This window comes from Diabrotica undecimpunctata, chromosome 8 (assembly GCF_040954645.1).
Source record: "Diabrotica undecimpunctata isolate CICGRU chromosome 8, icDiaUnde3, whole genome shotgun sequence".
NCBI classification, from domain to species: domain Eukaryota; kingdom Metazoa; phylum Arthropoda; class Insecta; order Coleoptera; family Chrysomelidae; genus Diabrotica; species Diabrotica undecimpunctata.
Genome location: NC_092810.1, coordinates 13,687,360 through 13,706,339, shown reverse-complemented (window position 1 = coordinate 13,706,339; position 18,980 = coordinate 13,687,360). Strand labels below are relative to the sequence as shown.

General features: G+C 35.2%; 1 protein-coding gene across 1 annotated transcript in view; it reads left to right on the top strand.

The window, feature by feature from the left end:
* The window catches only part of LOC140447199 (uncharacterized), a 717,844-nt gene that overhangs the window by 691,198 nt on the left and 7,666 nt on the right, over nucleotides 1-18,980 (top strand). The window lies entirely within an intron of this gene.

Genomic DNA, 18,980 nt, shown 5'->3' with positions numbered 1-18,980 from the left:
TTAACAATAATAGCCTATACCATGACGTTGGAAGGATCAAAGGAAGAAGAAAATTAACGAAGGGTAGAAAATTAACTTTTATTTTTATAAACTGTTTCGTTTCAGAAATCAAACATTTCATGTAATTCTGATCTTCCAGTGACATCCATTTATACGTAAACTCAATATGCTCAAGCTTTTTCGCAATCAGAGATTTGGGTTTTGTGTTATCAGCTGAAACTACTACAAAGTTAGCAGTGGAATTATTTATGGGAACCACTCTCTGTTTCTTCCTAATACTGCTGGTAACTTTACTAACATTGACTGTAGAAAATTCGGCGCTGTGATCATTCAGCTTATACTGAAAAGTAAACATGTCTCCTTGCACAAAACGTAGTTGACATACTTTAGTGTAAGGTATTTTAGTATATTGGTATAATGATGCTGTTTTTTTGAAGTTTTTAAAGTGTATTGGTTTCATATTAATCACACAGAATGGCTTTCGTTTGTTGACTTTTAACAATAGTCTAATAAACGCTAGTGGAGACCAAATATTCGTAACCTTTATAGCTTTTTCTATGCGAGAGTGGATATTATCGACAACCTGTATGCACGAATGACCAGGTATGGAGTATTTCATAGTTGCCATTTGGATATTAGGATGTCTGTTCAGAAAGTCAGTGATTGCTACTAAAATCAGGGAGTTCCTGTTCTGAGGACCACAACTATTTGTTGTTTATTTCTGGATGTTTAAAACTACTTTCTCTAAAATTTGTATTAGGGCACTAGACAAATCATTGCCTGATCTCCCACATAATGTTTCTGGCCATACTGCACAGTAAACTTCTGAATTAACAGAACTGAGCTGTCAGATTGTATACGTTTAATTTCTGTTTGTAAAACAGTACATAGACTTCAGATTTAGGTAGATTTATGACATTTTCCAGATCAAAACATATAATGGCACAGTTTGAGTTCTCTGTTTTTTTGTTATTTTCACGTTCTTGGCCCATTATTAATTTCTTTCTAATATGGGAATTATATGCCTGTTGCTCTTCTGCCTGCACCCTCTTCCCTTTTTTGGCCAATCTATAGTCTTCGCAGACGTCACACATATCCGTTTTCGGTTGCAAGAACTCTAGATTATACTTAAAATTAAAAATGTGTCTATACAACGACAGCTTTTGTGGAGGTATATTGTTTGCATTGCACATTTCAATGTACAATTCATACATTTTTTGTACGTTAAGTGTTGAGTCTAGATATCTTTTTTTTGAATCTTTCTTGAAATAATGCGCTTCTACATATGGAAAATTGAAAATTATTTTCTTTGCTTGAAATGCGATCTTTGGTCCCTTTCCCTCTTTTATCAGAGTGTGGTGTGCCCGAATCAGTCTTCTGTAAATGCACAGTATATATGGGCTTTTTCTGAAAGATATTCAGAACTGGAGCTACAATAATCCTCCCAAGATTCATTTTCGGACACAGAGGACATTGTAAACAAGAAAATGATAATTTTAACTGATAAAACTCACATGTAACTTTCACCAATACTCTCACTATAGTACATGGAACCATATGGTTCTAACTTTAAACCATTTCGTGCGCTTGCAACTAGATTTCACTGTTGATTGTGGCGCTATCAACGAATCGCAGAACTTTCAATACAGTGCAGAATTTAAAAAACAATAGATTTCTGTTAAAAAACGAGTTTTGTACAAACTATCGCTTGGAACCCTATGGTTCTCAGCCCTCGAAATACAATATGATAATATCAGCAGAAAAAACCAAGTATGACAACATCAAAATACCCACTACGATGTAAAATCGAAATTGATGGGAAAATAATAAATCAGGAAGCAAGGTTTAGATATATGGGAATAGATATAACTTGTTACGGAGATGTTGAAGAAGAAGTACGACAACAAAGCTTAAAAGCAAGTAAAGCGGCGGGATCTCTTAATGACACAATCTGAAAGAACAAACACCTAAGACAAAATACAAAAACAAGAATTTCTAAAGCAGCAATTAGACCTATATTAACATAAACAGCGGATACAAGACCTGACACATATGAAACAAGACGACTACTAGAAACAACAGAGATGAAAACACTCCGACGAATATCAGGGAAAAGTCTGTTGGATATGAAGAGAAGCGCAAACATAAGAAGAGCATACAATATAGAAGACATAAGTGGATGGGTGACAAAACGGAAACAGGAGTGAAATAAACACATTAGTAGAATGGCAGAGGATAGGTAGTACGAATAGCACGAGATAAGTTACCAAATTGACGAAGAAGTATTAGCAGACCAAGATAAAGATGGTGTGATAATTTTAACAATTTAGGATGCTAATATTAAAGAGGAAACAGGCTTTAAAGCCTACATACAGGACGTAAGAAGAAGAAGAAAAATAAGTGAAAGTGACATCTGACAATTTTTGCGATTGTTGTACTTGACCAACCAAAAAGATTCCCAGGCTTACCGAATAACTAGGTACAAAAGGCGGTTGCCGTTATTCCTATTGTGTTCTTTAACTTACCTCAGGATGATGTTTGTCAAAGACAAACTTTGCTTTAATTGAATCGCAGCTTGCCTTGAACAGGCTTGCCTTATCCAGATATCCTCGCCAGAAATGAGTTCTTAATGGTCTCATTCCTATATTATGGTTTGTACCAGCTGAGACCAGTCGCATGATTGCCATCTCTTCGATATATCTAGAAAGGTGATACCAATGATCAACTCCATTGCACCAGTTGGTATTGTTTTTATGACACCTGTTATATGTATGCCAGCCATCCGCTGGATATGGTTTAGTTTGTTAATCGCTGTTGCCTGTAGCACTTTTGGTACCCAAGCGTAGCTCTGAACGTTAACATTGGCCTAATGATAGCTGTATATATCCAGGCGATCACTCCGGGCAAAGGCCCAGGTGCGACATAGATATGCTGTTTTAACTTTACCATCTAAGTGGAACTTTCATATTAACTTCCTACCAAGGGAATACCAGAATATTTCACCTTGTCAGAAAAGTTAAGTCTATTTTTGAATTTCTGGGGGTATTAAGCCCTTGATTCTTTTTTTTTTCTGGTGAAGAGGACCATGTCTTTTTTCTTAGGGTTTATAGATAGTGAGTGTTCTTTACACCATATTTCTTAGTCGAAGAGCAACTTATTATGTCTTACATAGTGTGTTCTCAAACTTACCGCTTTGCAGGATAGCAATATCGTCTGCATAGGGTATTATGTAGAACCAGTTGCAGCTGAATTGGTTAATCAGAGTGTCTAGAACTATTTTCCAGAAGAGTGGTGATAGCACTCATCCCTGTGGATACCCTCTAGTAACCATGCGTCTAGCAGAAACGTCTTTTATATTTATACTTACTGCTCTATTAAAGAGCATATCGAATATCCATTCGCTCACGGCCAGGGGAAAATTCCTGACAATAAGCTGTTGGGTGATGGTTGGGAATTTTGTTTTGTCAGACGCTCCCTCAATGTCTATGAATACACCTAGGGTGCATTCTTTATTATCCAGCGATCTTTTAATTCTTCTAACAATTTGATGTAGTACAAAATCGGTAGATCTTCCCGAAGTATATGCATGCTAATTTGGGTAAAGTGGGTTATAAACAAGAATTTCAACCCTTATGTACCTCTCGCATAGCTTTTCCATCGTTTTCAACAGAAAGCATGTTTGGCTAATTGGTCGGAAAGCCTTTGGTAGTGTGTAGTCCATGCTATCTGGTTTTGTTATGAAGACCACACGTCCCACTTCCTAGGAATATATATTAGAGCCAAAGAGGCTCTGAAAATTCCCACAAGTTTCGCAGAGGAATATCCAGTTCTCGGCAGAATATATGCCGTTAGGCCCTAGTGATTTACAAATGTGAAGCAATACGGTCCATCTTGCCTATTCATTATTAATGATTGTTCTGGCAAGATGCCAGTTGTTCAGAGAGGGTATAACTGTTTCTTTCATCCAGTTTGATGCTGTTTAGGTGCGCGAACCGGGAAAGTGTGTTTTCATCCGGTTCTCAGCACTTTTGCAAAGGTTGGAAGTTTCCAGTATTGTGAGGTTCTTTTGCTAGTAACAAAAAGTATTTAACTTTCTACAGTTTACATGCATATTGTGATTTTCTCATTTATACGCGATGTTATATTTATAAATGATGTCTACAAATTTTTAAGTTACCATTAAAAAAATAGTTATATTAAACTAAATATTTGTTTTACGTGTAAAAAGTAAAGGGGTGCTGATCTAATTTAAACATCGATTTATCATCAAACTTAAATAATAAATAACCTCGCAAATCATTTATCTCATGGCGAGAAGTGCTTTTTTTCTGAGACAAAATAAGACCCTCTGCTCGTATATGTATAATAATGTCGGAGACAAGGGACGCAACCTCAGATAGGTTTTACGAGGGTTTACGAAGGGTTTTGCAATTTTGGGCTTTTGGTATTTATCTACAAGATACTTTATTTATCGGTATAAGCGACGGAAAAGGTCTGCTCTGGTTTTGGGAAAGTTTTAGGTGTGCACAAGCGGCTGCCGGAGAAATATGCGAGAGAGTTGTAAAGAGAATTTAAGCAAAAACAGCAAGAGGGAATGCAATATAAAAGATGTTTGCAGAGTTTTAATATCGCTCTGAAAAAGGCCGAAGTGGAGAGAGATTTTAACCTTTTGCGTAGCGTTTTTGTGATAGCTGTAAATATAATTCTTAATAAGCGATTCTCTGGCTGTAATATGGCGTTTTTGAACAATGAAATACCAAAAAGAACATAAATTATCGTATACAAAAATATTTCTTTGTCATATATACAGGGTTGCTATACCAAGAAATAAATATATAATATATTATATACCTAGTATTAAATACAAACCTAGTATTAAATAACAACTCTATTGAATATGTAAAATCTATTTATTTTCTTCGCATGAAATTAGATAATCATTTAACTTGGAAAAACCATGTGCACTTTCTTCGACCATCTACATACAATGGACTTAATCTGTTAAGAAGTATAGCTCACAAGCAATAGGGCACGGACTTTCCAAACATTAATGACTTTAGACAGATCCCTAATTCGCACAGTTTGTTATGGAGCAGTTGCGAACAACTTGGCAAAAACTTCAATACTAAAAATTCTCGAGAGACCGGCCCTGACAAGGTATGGTTAAGTTGTACTGATATTGTACTCCTAGTCTTTAATAAAAATAAGTGGATTTATTAAATAGTTTATTAAAATTAAAGTGTTTATCTACTAGATACTACTAAAATATGTCATCTATACGTAATTATTATAAAAATATTATTTTTTCATCTAGATTATCTCATAATAGAATCTGCATGTAGTTGGCAAACAAAACCGTAGTAAATAACTTCATGATACAACATGGCTCTATAAAAGTACTCGGCGAAGTTATAACAGCACGAAAACTTGTCTCTCCAGCAGAAAGACTAGTCTTGTCTGGAGTCTGCCCGTCAATTCCTCATCAAGTATTAGTTGAATTACAGAATATCGGTTTAAAGCTTCTTTGCTCAATAACATTTCTGAAAATTAGCTCGACTCTTTCCGAATATAGTCACATATTGAGCTTTCGCAGGCAAGTTTATATAAGCCCCATAACATCACTAATTTCAGATTCTATTCTAATAAATTTCGACCAAACACCTTACCGCATAATTTTGCCATAAGGTACACTCACCTGCTTTATTTGCAAAAATACAGGACACATATCATCCCAATGCGATAACAATTCAGTAACTGAATCAACTCATATTGAGTCAAACAATGAAGTACCCAATCAAGCAGCTTCAACAAGTATACTACACAAGGTACCAAACACCTAGCAGTCATCAAGTTATCCATTATCAAATTCGAGCATATCACCTACACCTACAAATCTCCATGACAAAGAAATTACTAATACTCCTACTCATAGCAACACTTTCAATCAACCTCATTCAGCGGCAATACCGTTTTCACAAACTTCGGAAGCAATATCCTCCAATCTATCAGCTCCTTTTCCATTAGATGCAACTGCAGAAAATTCTAATAAAACTGATATATCACCACAATTTTCTGAAACAACCATTTCAACCAATCTTACAAATAAAACTTCAAGCTCGACTTCTGTCACTACTAATGAGTTTGCTCCAGTAATTCGAAATGTAATAAAGCCACAGCATCTAACTATACAAAAGTACGGACCAAACATAGCACTAAACTATTCTTTGTCTTAGTTCTAAACTGTAATGATTATTGCAAAGAAATTACTTCATTTTCATAAAAGTAGTTTTAGTCATTGCTATTCTATGTTTTATTTCTATGTCTGGATCTAGTTGGTATGTTATCACAGTTCCCAAATATCTCATTTTGTAAACTTTCTCAACTTAAACTCCGTTTAATTGATGCTTTGCATGGGGATGTGGGTCACGACTAAACACTAAAAATTTGGTTTTGTTTGAGTTTATTTTATTGCCCATTTCCTCTCCTACCCCGTGAATACGATCAAGCAGAATTTGGAGACCTCCAATATTATCTGACCGAATTACTGTATCGTCTGCATATCTAATCAAATTAAGTAATTCCACGCACGCCACGCAGTAATGATAGCGACAAGTCAAAACAAATCAGCTGCCCTGCCGGCCCAGCGCCAACATAAGATGACCTTGCATTGTATACGAAAATCACCGAAAATTTACAATCGTTTGGTGCAAAAAGGATGCAGGTCTGAAGCTGCACTCCTATTGCATCAAATGAGTGAGGAGGCAGATCCATAAAGACGTACAATTCTTTTATTTTTATCGAATCTGCATCGTTCTTATACCAGTCAAACTCCTCAATTCAGCTTGTTCGTCTCGTTGTTCGAGATCAACAATTTCTAACGACTGGACTAAGGTTTGGATAGAATGAAATCATTTATTTATTTTACAAATTTTTTTTTCTTGTGATAACATTTAAAAATTATTGAATATTACTTGGTGTTTAAATTTAAAATATATGAAGACAGCGAAAATTAAAATAAAAAGCAGCACGCCATAATAGAATGTTAAAATATTCTCGCTTCTTATCATTTGGAAATTAGCTGTCCATTGAAAATTATCTTTCACCGATAATTTAAAATTTGTGGTGTGATAATTGAGTGACGCTGTTTCAGTAGGCCGGCAACGTTGTCCGGTTTAATTGTGCCTAAACAAAAGGGTTCCTAATTTTGTTTAGGCACTTAAATATAATGAAGAGGGTTTATTTGAAGGGAATTTATTAAAAGACAAACAGGGGATTCGAAGGGTTTTATAGAGCAAATGATAAATACAATCTTTCGATCGGAAAGTTTTAGAGACAACGGCAGGAGGCAAATATATATATAGTGACGAGCAAAATTTAATAAATTTTGCTCAAAAATTTTAAAACGGGATATTTTTTTTTTGAAAATACGCGAGTTTGCACACACAGCCGTTCAACTGATTTATTTCAAACTGCTGTGTATAGAATAAGATGGGTCAATGTGGTCGCCAGCATCTCTAGAAGAAAGACACATTTAGAAGAAGAAGGAAAAAATAAAAGTAAACAGAAAACAAATTCCTATATGCATATTCATCTAACAATCAAGGATGACCTATTGGTTCTAGTACATTTGGGTTTGGTTCTACAGGAACACTAGTGTCATATAAACCAAATAAAAACAAAAACGTTCTGTTATATTCCACTTTACACCATGGGAACGACGATGATCCTGTAACTGTCATATTAGCATATAACATTACAAAAAACGGTGTTGATATCGTAGATAAATTTTGCTCACAATATTATGTGGCACGTTGTAGTAGAAGATGGCCTATGGTGGCCTAAAATTTTTTGTTATTTACAATCGTAACATTCCAAACTCCACAAAGACCCGACTAGAAGTTTTGACAAATGCAGCATTTAGCCTTATTTACAACCACCAGAAGAGTCCAAGCCAAAATGTCTATATACCCAAGATAATAAGAATTTGACTAAAGGAGATCCGTCATTTGGATGAAGATGTCGTGCCAGTTCAAAGATCTCCGGGAGCAATTGAAAGGTGTGGTTACTGTGGATAAAAAAGGAATCGGAAAACGAAATATTTTTGTTCGATTTTTAAAAAGTATCTTTGTTTGGAACATATAAATAAAATTTGCAATGACTGTAACAATATTCCGGCTTAATTTTACTATGTTTTTTGCCATCTCTTATATTTTTTGTGATAAGTCTTAGTGAAATAATATTTTGTTTTTGTTTAACCCTTAAGTACCATGGCGGGGTCAAAATTGACCCCCCGCGTTTTTAATCCCAAGTTTCGCTACCGAAACATAGATTGAGCATTGCGCGCTTTCTGCTAATCTTCGACCGGTAGGTGATTTATCGATCTACGAAAATTCCGTTAGTTTATCTGTTACTACTGCAGAGTTAGGCACGCATAGGGTCAATTTTAACCCGCTTATGGTATAGGTGTTTCTAGTGCAGTGAACGAGTAATTTGAAATGGCGGGGTGCAGTCGCAATAAACGTCCTCTGACACAGAAACAACTTGAAGAGGAGGGACAAAAAATTATGGACAATGGACTAGATAGCGACAGTAAGTTTTTAGACCAGGCTAGTGAACACAGTGATCACGAAACAGACAGTGAAGAGGAATGGCACGATGATGACGAAAAAAATTGGCAAATTAATAATTCCGAAACTGGTAATGAATATTCGGGTAAAGAAAGTGATATAGCTGACTCAAGGGATGTGTTTTATGGCAAAAATAGGTACAAGTGGTCTAAAACTTCTCCCACCTTTTCTCGTACACGTAAGCATAATTTAATTAGTCATTTACCTGGTGTTATTGGAAAAGCTCGAGCTAGTATGCCAGAAAAACCAGTTGATGCTTGGGAATGTACTATTAGCCACGATATATTGCAAGAAATTCTTGAGAAAACCAATGAATGAATAACTAATATGGCTTCTAAATATAATTTACACAATTTATCGTGTCAATATACCAATCATCTTGACATAATTGAATTAAAGGCCTTTAGGTTTATTATATTTAGCTGCGGTATTTAAATCCAATAATGAAGATTTATGGTCTTTATTTGCTAACCACGTCACTAAACCGATTTTATTTTTTGCTTGGAAGCCTTTGTTTTGACGACCCAGCTACTAGACAAGAACGTATTGCGCACTGAGCTATATCCAATATTTTTAATATGTTTTATAATTAATTGCCAGTCCAATTATAGCTGTGGTGAATATCTCACAATAGATGAAATGCTTATTGCATTTAGAGGAAGGTGCCAATTCAAGATGTATCTCAAAAATAAGCCAGACAAATACGGTCTGAAAATGCAGTGTTTAGTAGACTCTAAGACACATTATTTGCTAAATGGTTTGATATATACTGGAAAAGATACACGCAGAGCAAATCCAAAAAAGTTATCCATCTCCACTCTAGATGTCTTGACACTTATTCCACCAATTTCTGGTACAAATAGAAACATAACAGCAGATAATTGGTTTTCGTCCATTGAGCTCATAAAAGAACTGAGAAGCCATAAAATTTCATATCTTGACTCTAAAAAGAAATATGAGGTTCTTGCTGAATTTCAACCCAAAAAAAAACAGGCCACCTAATTCTGCCTTATTTGGTTTTACAGGAAGCGAGAGCCTTGTATCTTTTGTTCCTAAGAAAAATCGTGCAGTGTTGTTAGTGTCAACTATGCATCATTCCAATACAATGGTTAATGGAAAGCCAGAGATTATAAATTTTTACAACGAGACAAAAGGTGGGGTGGATTCATTGGATAAGAAATGTGCATGCTATAAAACTGGCAGAAGAACTCGTAGATGGCCTCAAGTAATATGGTTTCGCATTTTGGACATTGTAGGATTAAATGCTAACGTAATTTTTAATGGAGTTCAGCAAAATCAAATAATGGAAAGAAGATTGTTTCTAACCACTTTAGATCAAGAACTTATTAAGGCCCATTTAACTCGTAGAGCTCAGCAAACTTGTTTACCGAGAGAAATTCGTAGTGCCATTTTTAAAGTTTCCGGACTTCAGGAACCAATGCCTGCGGCAAATCCAGAGCCACAACGACGAAAAAAGATGGGAAGGTGTAAAATATGTCCATATTCCAAAAACCAAAAGAAAGAATGCTCATCGTGCGATAAATGTCGAGATTTTATTTGCAAAAATCATTCCCGCATACGGACGTTATGCATAAGCTGTGTTGAAAATTAAGGTAAAATCATGCTTGTCATTTTTGAGATACGAAATCTAAATCGATTTTTTTTATTTTAGGTAGGAGCTATGATACCTAGATTTCACCATTGGATATAAAAAAACTGCACATTGTTAATATTTTTCTTATAATTCGAGAAAGTGCATAGCTATGTTAATTTGACTGAATACAAAAGTTTTTTTTAAATAAAGTTATACCTAATTAACCAAATTCGTTTATTTTATATAAATGTAAAAGTAGCTGTAAACAAAATAATTTAAAATAAAACAAGTTAAAAAAAGAATATTTTTTGATACAATAAACAATGGGGGTCAAATTTGACCCTGCTATGGTACAAATGTTACTATTTTTGGCCATGGTAGTTAAGGGTTAAGATAATTCTTGAAGACTTCTATGTTATGTTCTGATTTTAAATCAATTATGATTTGTTTAGTAAAAAAGAATAACTCAAACTATTACAAAAACTGTGAACTATTTTTTGTGCTACGTAAATACACATTTTAAATAAACAAAATATGTCAATATTAATAAATATTGTTTAGTATTGAAATTTAAGCAAAATGCATTCAGAGGACTATTTTTATGACCGGTGTAGTAGACCGTGTGCGACTACTTATACACAAAATTAAATTGCGTCTACTGAAAGGTTAAGAATACTTTGACAGATTACAGTTGTTTCGTTTTACAAGTGAATAGAGTACAATCAGAGGAAAGAGAATCAAAGTGTTATTTTTAATTTTAATTTATGGGCCAAAAATTGCAAGGAAACGAGGCCTGACTGCTTAATTTATCGAATAAAACCAAACGCAGCCGACAAAAAAGGTAATTTATATTTATTACCACATTTTATATAGTCTGCGACGCAACCGAAAGCTGGCATTAATTACTTTTTTTTTCAACAGTTTACTATTTCTTCCGCTTTCGCCCTGTTTATATATTTTCCTTCCACCAGAATCGGTAAAGATGTCCACTTTTTCCCGTAATTACAAGGAAATTAGATAATCCTTACAATTCCGCCACTTAATCTAGATAAAGTATTAGAGACAAGGAGCGCTATATAAGCTGAAATTGTCCAGTCTACACGTTTCTCAGATAATGATTATAAAGTGCCCACTTTATGCGATCCTAAAATCCAAACGGCCTTTTTCTCATTTCTTTGGTAACATGACTGAATTAGAAAGGGGAATAATGGATACTGTTGCGCTGGGGGATGTTCCAGTCAGCCGACAGTTTTATTGTATGAAGATTAGCTAAATAAGATAATTGCCTCACCACTGGCTATAATAAATACTAACTGTAAACGTATTAGTAGGTTTATTTAGTTTATTTTTTTTATAATAAAATAAAATATAAATAAGGAAACTTAATTTTTTATATACCGTATTTATATTGCAAAGTTAGGAGTGTCTGTCAAACAATTCATCTAATTCAGACCACATATTATTAGTAATTGCTGATCTTGAAAAGCTAAAAACAGAAGTAGTAAACAGTAACCTTGTGTGTAGAAACTCACTGGAACAACATCAAAACAAGCGTAATAGAGGCAACAAAGGAAACAATAAAACAAAGGCAAAAAAGTAAATCAAAATGGTCATTTTATGAAGAAGACAAAGCCAAAGCATAGAGAAAAACAAGTATGGATGAAATGGATAATAATTGAAACATATACAAACTATATAAATACAAAAGAGAAAAACAGGTAAAACGATACAAGGAGAAAAAATAAAAATGGATTAGAGTCCAGATGGCAGCAATAGAAGAAAGTAACAAAAACAACACAACACTACAAGAATATGTTAAAAATATAAATGTTACAGCAAAAAACTAAGAGTAAGACCTAAAATCAGTAAAAAAACTGGGAAAAGCAGTTCGTTAACTTATACAAAATCAAGCCAACCAGGAATATTGGGAAAAAAAGATATGGGATGAATGAGAAGAAGAAGAAAACGCTCTTACAGCGTTTATAAGAAATAAGAATACGCATTAAAAAAACCATAGTCGCCTTCTATAGACTGAAGAAAATTCGTAATATCAAATAAATACGGTACTATTCTATACATTGCTGAATGACATGAAGAGCTGGACTCTTACAGAAACAATATTGAGAAAATTAAAAGTCTTTTAGATGTGGATTTACCGACGAATATTGCAAATAAGTTGTGGTGATCAAATAAGAAATGAAATAGTTTTACACCGAATGAAAAAGAGTACAGAAGCAACAAAAAGAATAAAAATTCAAAAGTTACAATATTTCGGCTATGTAATGAGACATCTAGAAAGGTATAACCTTCTACATCTCATAATACAGGGTAATATGGCCAGAAGAAGAGGGCCCAGGCCGAAGAAGAACACCCTGGCTCCGAAATCTGTGGGAGTAGTATCAAGAGACATCTGATTATCTGTTTCGAGTTGCTGTAAAAAAGTTATTATTGCCAATATGGTCGCTGAAGAGAACTAAAAAGTCCAAACATTGATGAGGACTTAATATGGTTAATTGATGGATTTAAAACTGCCCATGGTACTGGATTAAAAGTATTTGGGTGTCATCATCAATCAGCCAATCCCGTCCACTGCTGGACATAGGCCTCCCTCAGTTCTTTCCAGTGTTCTCTACACTGGGCCGCTTGTAGCCAGTTTCCCGCTACTCTTTTTATGTCGTCGGTCCATCTAGTCGGTGGTCGTCCTCGGCTTCTTTTATAATTTCTGGGCCTCCATTCCATAATTCGTCTTGTCCATCGTCCATCTTGTGTTCTGGCTAAGTGTCCTGCCCAGTTCCACTTAAGTCTCGTGGTTCTTTCGATGACGTCTTGAACTCCTGATCTTTGCCTGATTTGTCGGTTTGTTATGTGGTCTCGGAGGCTCACATTCAGCATTGCACGTTCCATGGCTCGTTGTGTAACTCTTAGTTTATTCGCAGATTTCTGCGTGAGTGTTAAAGTCTCTGCTGGTATAGAGGTCTTTATAAAACTCTCTAGTTATTTTCAGAATGTTTTGTTTATCTGTTGTTGCCTTTCCGTCTTTATCTTCTAGCTTGTATATTTCTTTTTTACTTTGTGTGAGTTCTCTTTTCATTATCTTTAAACCTTTGTTCTTTTCTACTGTTTGAGTAATTACATTAGTATTATATCTTCTTATATCTCTTCTAATATCCGCTGAAATTCTTTTATTTAGTTTTCTATATTCTTCTTTGTTTCCCTTTTCTTTCTCGCTTAGGTTTCGTCGTATTTCCATGAGAGCTTTTGTGTCTTTGCTAATCTTTTCACTTTTGGTGTAATTTTTCTTGCAAAATTTGAGTTGTGCGTTTCTAACCGAGTCTGTAATTAATTTATTATGATCGTCGATACTTAGAGGTTTGGGATTATTACTCTGTAAAGTTTCTGCTATATTTTTTATGTACGCTTCTGGCTGATTTGGTGAATTCCAAACTATGCGTTTGCCACTGTTTATCATCTTTGCTCTTTCTTTTTGTAGGTTTATCGTTATTCTAGCTCTTACTGGTCTGTGGTCGCTTCCTACTGATAGTTTATTAAGTACAGTGACATCTTGAATAATTTGCTTCTTGTCTGTTATTATATAATCATATTCGCTCTTAGTTCTTCCATCTGGACTAACCCACGTCCATTTTCTACTCTGTTTCTTCTTAAAAAAGGTGTTCATTGCATACAGTTTGTGTTGCAGTAGAAAGTTGGTAAGTATTTCGCCTCTTTCGTTTCTTACTCCGATTCCAAAATCTCCGATTGCTACTTCTTGTTCGTCCTTTTTCCTTCCGAGTTTCCCGTTAAAATCTCCCATTATCAGATTGTAATGGGCCGGTTCCTGCTTTTTTGCTCTTTCGATTTCCTCATAGAAGGCTTCAACAATCTCATCTTCGTAATCGCTGGTGGGGGCGTATACCTGGATTATTTTCAGATTGTATCTCTTATTTAGTCTTAGATTTATATACATAACTCTTGGGGAAATGCAGCCAATGCTCTGTATCATTTTCTGTAATTTTTTGTGTACTAATAAACCTACTCCTCCAGTTGTCGATTCTGTTTCCCCATTATAGTGGAATATGTTGCCTGATTTTAGTTTGACCTGATCTTCACCTCTTCTTTTGACTTCGCTAATTCCTATAATATCCCATTTCACATATCTGAGTTCTTCCTCCAGTTCCGTCATTTTTTCATCTTTGGATAAGGTTCTTACATTATACGTAATTATGTGCAGCGTTCGTCGTTCTTGGTAGCCTCTTACATCCCGGAGATTCTTTGCACCCTCTGCCCGCTGTCCGTGAATCCTACCGCTACCTTGGTTGGGAACTAGCGAGCTGCCGGGGACTGAGGGCCCTTTTCTTGAATGTCTATTCATGCTGAGGGGTTTTGGCATTTAAACACCACGCTTGCCAGGCGGGTTGGTGAGTTGGTTTGGGAAATTGGTAGGATAGTAGGTATTGGGTAGGAATGGGTTTAGGACATGATTTCTCTCCATAGGAGTTGAGAGACAATCAAGGCTCGCGTAGGGCAGGGTCGCATCCCTGAAGTAAGTCTATCCTTCACTGGGATTGTGGAGGAGTACTTACCCACTACCCACCTACACACTACACACATTTGGGTGTACATGTAATTATATTAAGTCTTACAGTAAATCTCAGAATTAAAGATGAGCACACCGAATATGTGAAAATCATGTGTGAAGTGAGGCAAAGCAGTATTTTGTCCCATCTAATTTTTAATCTCTACTCCGAAAGAAAATTTGGCCGAAGCTTTGCATAAAACTATAAAAAGCATTCTACTGAAGGGATACCCACTAAATAACATTAGATTTTCAGATAACACCATAGGGTAACACCATATCCACTTTGCTAGAAGACTTACAAGACCTTTGAAACAAAATCACGTATTACAGTCAACAACATGGACTTAATATAAACGTAGAAAACAAAGCTGAGAAAATTGGTTGGAAAAAGATAACAGAAGATCATTTTGCGTCAGTCGAATAGCAGTAAAAAGAGTAATGCAGTACAGCTAACTAGGCCCAATAATAAATGAAAAATGGACTAACTACCAGAAGATAGGAGCTCGCATCGGAAAAGCTAGATCAACCTTTAATCAAGTAGGTGCATTTTTCAAAAGCCAGAACCTCCTCCTGGTATAAAAGTAAGAATGCTGCGATGTTACGTCTTCTCTGTTCTATTTTATTGTGTTCAATTGTGGACTTTAAACGAAGATATGTGCCGAAGATTGGAAGCATTGGAAGCACTAAAATGTGGCTTTATCGGAGAACAGTTAAGATCCCGTGAACTGACCGAGTCATAAATGAGTGGTCCTCAGAAAAATAAAAAATATCCGAGAGGTATTCTTCTTCTCGTGCCACTCCTAGCGGAGATTGGAAATCATCATGGCCACTGCGACTTTGTTAGCAGCGCGCCTAAAAAGTTCAATCGAACTACACCCGAACCATTCACGTAGATTACGAAGCCACGATATTTTTCTTCTTCCCACACTTCTTTTGCCCTTAATTTTGCCCTGCATGATATTTCTTAAAAGTTCGTACTTTTCACCTCTCACAATGTGCCCCAAGTATTCCATCTTTCTAGTTTTTATCTCATTTAGAATTTCGCATCTTTTGTCTAAAGTTTGGAGTACTTGCGTGTTAGTGACGCGGTCCATCCATGATATTCTGAGAATGCGCCTATAGCACCACATCTCGAAAGCTTCGATGTTTTTTGTGGTCAACTGTTTTAGTGTCCAAGCCTCTACTCCATACAACAGGGTAGAAAAGACATAACACCGCAGCATTCGTATTCGTAACTTTATATTGATATCACGATTGCAAAAGAGTTTGCGCATTCTATTAAAGACTGATCTAGCGATTTCTATTCTACATCTAATCTCTTTTGTTTGATCAGTATCGTCTGTGATCCAAGCACCTAGATATTTATAACAGGACACACGCTCAATCGTTGTATTGTCTATTACAAGATTAGCTCTGATGTTCTTTGATTTCGTGATTACCATAAATTTAGTTTTTTCAAATTAATTTTCAAGCCGTAACTGTTACAGTATATATTGAGACTTTGAACGAGATGTTGTAGTTCTACTAGCGTTCCCGTTAGGAGAACCGTATCGTCAGCATACCTTATATTGTTGATCGTCTCACCATTTATTATCATACCAAGATCTTCTTCCTCGAGTGCTTGTTCACAGATAGCTTCACTATACAGATTAAATAAAAGTGGCGACAAGATGCATCCCTGCCGGACTCCTCGACGGATTTAAATTTCTTCTGTTAGCCTACCCTCAACCTTCACATTTGCTGTTTGATTCCAATATAGGTTGCTTATAATTCGAATATCTCGGCTGTCTATATTTTTCTTTATTAGAATTTGTCTTAGTGGTTCATGTTGTACTTTGTCAAAGGCCTTTTCGAAATCAATAAAGCAGGTGTAAATTTCTTGGTTCATGTCTGAGCATCTCTGTGAGAGAACGTTCATTGCAAACAGAGCCTCCCTTGTACCTAGCCCTTTTCTGAATCACATCTGAGTGTTACTGATGTCTACGTCTAATTTCCTATAGATCCTATTATGGATTATTTTCAAGAACAGTTTTAGAGCATGACTCATCAAAGCTATCGTACGATATTCGCTGCATTCCCTTGTATTTGCCTTTTTTGGCAGTAGTATAAAGGTCGAACGGAGCCATTCCCTAGGTATTATTCCAGTTCTATATATTGTGTTAAATAGATCCAGGAGTATTTTAATAGATTCATCGTCCATAAGTTTGAGCAGTTCTACCGGAATTTCATCAGGACCGGGGGCCTTACCACTTTTCGCTTGTTCGATTGCATAATCTATTTCTTCTCTGATTATATCAGGCCCTGTATCATCTGTATATTCGTTTGAGATTTCTTGTCTATCTTTGTCATCAAAAAGTTGTGATATGTATTCTGTCCATCGATTCATTTTTTGTTGTAAATCTGTTATAAGTATACCATCTGTATCTTTGCTCTGTCCTGTCTGTGTTGTTCTTCTCCTTCCTGTCATTTCTTTAATCTTTTTGTGCACATTAAAAAAGTCATATTTTCGCTCCAGTTGTTCCAACTCCTGGCATTGCTCACTTAGCCATCTTTCTCTAGCTTCTCTTATTTTCTTTTTTATCAGTTTATCTGTTTCTTTGTATCTTATCGGATTATTTGTTTTGTGTACCCTTCTTTCACACATCAACTGTAGTATTTCCTCATTCATCCATTCTTTATGTTTCCTTTCTTTCGGTGTTAAATTTTCTCTCCCTGCCAGCATTACGGCATGTTTAATATTCTCCCATTTTTGGTCTATATTATCAGTATTTCTATTCAGTTTCTCTATATTTTGTAAATTTTCTTTGATGTTCACTATTGTTTTCTCTTTTATATGTTGTTCACTCAGTTTTCTCACGTCAATTTGTTTCTGTATGTGTTTTTGAATGATCTTTAGTTTTATTCTTAATGTGACTACTACAGGATTGTGATCCGAGCCTATATCTGCTCCTGGGTAGGTTTTAGCTGAGAGTATAGAGTTGCGGAATCTTTGTCTAACAAGGACAAAGTCAATTTGATTTCTGACTACTCTACTTTTGGTGTCACTCGGAGATTTCCATGTGTACAGTCGTCTATTAGGTAACTTGAAAAGAGTGTTAGCAACTACTAACTCCTCTGCTTGACAAAATTGTACCATACGGTCTCCTCGTTCGTTTCGTTCTCCTAATCCATAGTCACCCACATAACCGTCCACACATCCATGTCCAATTTTGGCATTAAAATCGCCCATTACTACTGTAGTGTGATGTTTCTTCATCAGAGAGGTATTAACCACCATCAAATGTCAACAGATTTAGTACTTTGGACATGAATTTAGATATGCTCTTCTACAAGTTCTCTGTTCTAAACTTATTAAAGCTCTTTAGATTGTTAGTAGAGTAGAGTATTTAGGGCTTCAGTGTCTATTTAACAATATTTTTATTAGATTACGTTTTTTATTGCAAGATAATATCTACCAACTGCGTAGTCTATGTAAGTTCTTTATGACACCACATACATGAGAATTGCATACATAATTTGAATGAGAGAAAAGAAATAAAAACTTTAAGATTGGAATTGGTTGTAAGATTTTTTTTAGAGAACACGATGCAAACTGATTTTGACAAAAAAAATTTAATTTTGTAATACATAATAAAGAGCAAAGTCATCTGCTTATTATAATTATAATGTTTTCATAAGGTTTTTTTATTATGTTATTAATAGAAATCATAAAAGCTTAAGGCTATTAATATATGAGCCTCGGGTAGTCCCAATTTTTCCTGTTGTTCTTTGCAAAAACGATTGTTAGCTCACGGTCTGTTTTCTAAAAAGTTCTTGTTAAAATGTAGGCAATTATATATAAGGCGAAGGTAGAATAGAGGTAGAAAAAACATTGTTTTGGATGACGAAACAGGTAGTGTTATTCGACAAAAAATTCAGTTATTTTACCTTCAAGATGAAATTCCAACACTGAAAAAATTTCTAAGTAGCTCAAAAACGATTACTTCTTACCTAAAATATCTCGTAGAGTATTAATCAGGACTATGCTCGAAATAGACTTTCGATGTGGAAAACGCAACAGAAAAAGTATGTTATTGAAAAAAAAAATGAAATTATTGTGTGGAGAAGAAAATATTTAAAAGAAATACGTAAAATTCACAACATTGAACGGAAAATATATGATTTGAATGAAACCTCGATTAAC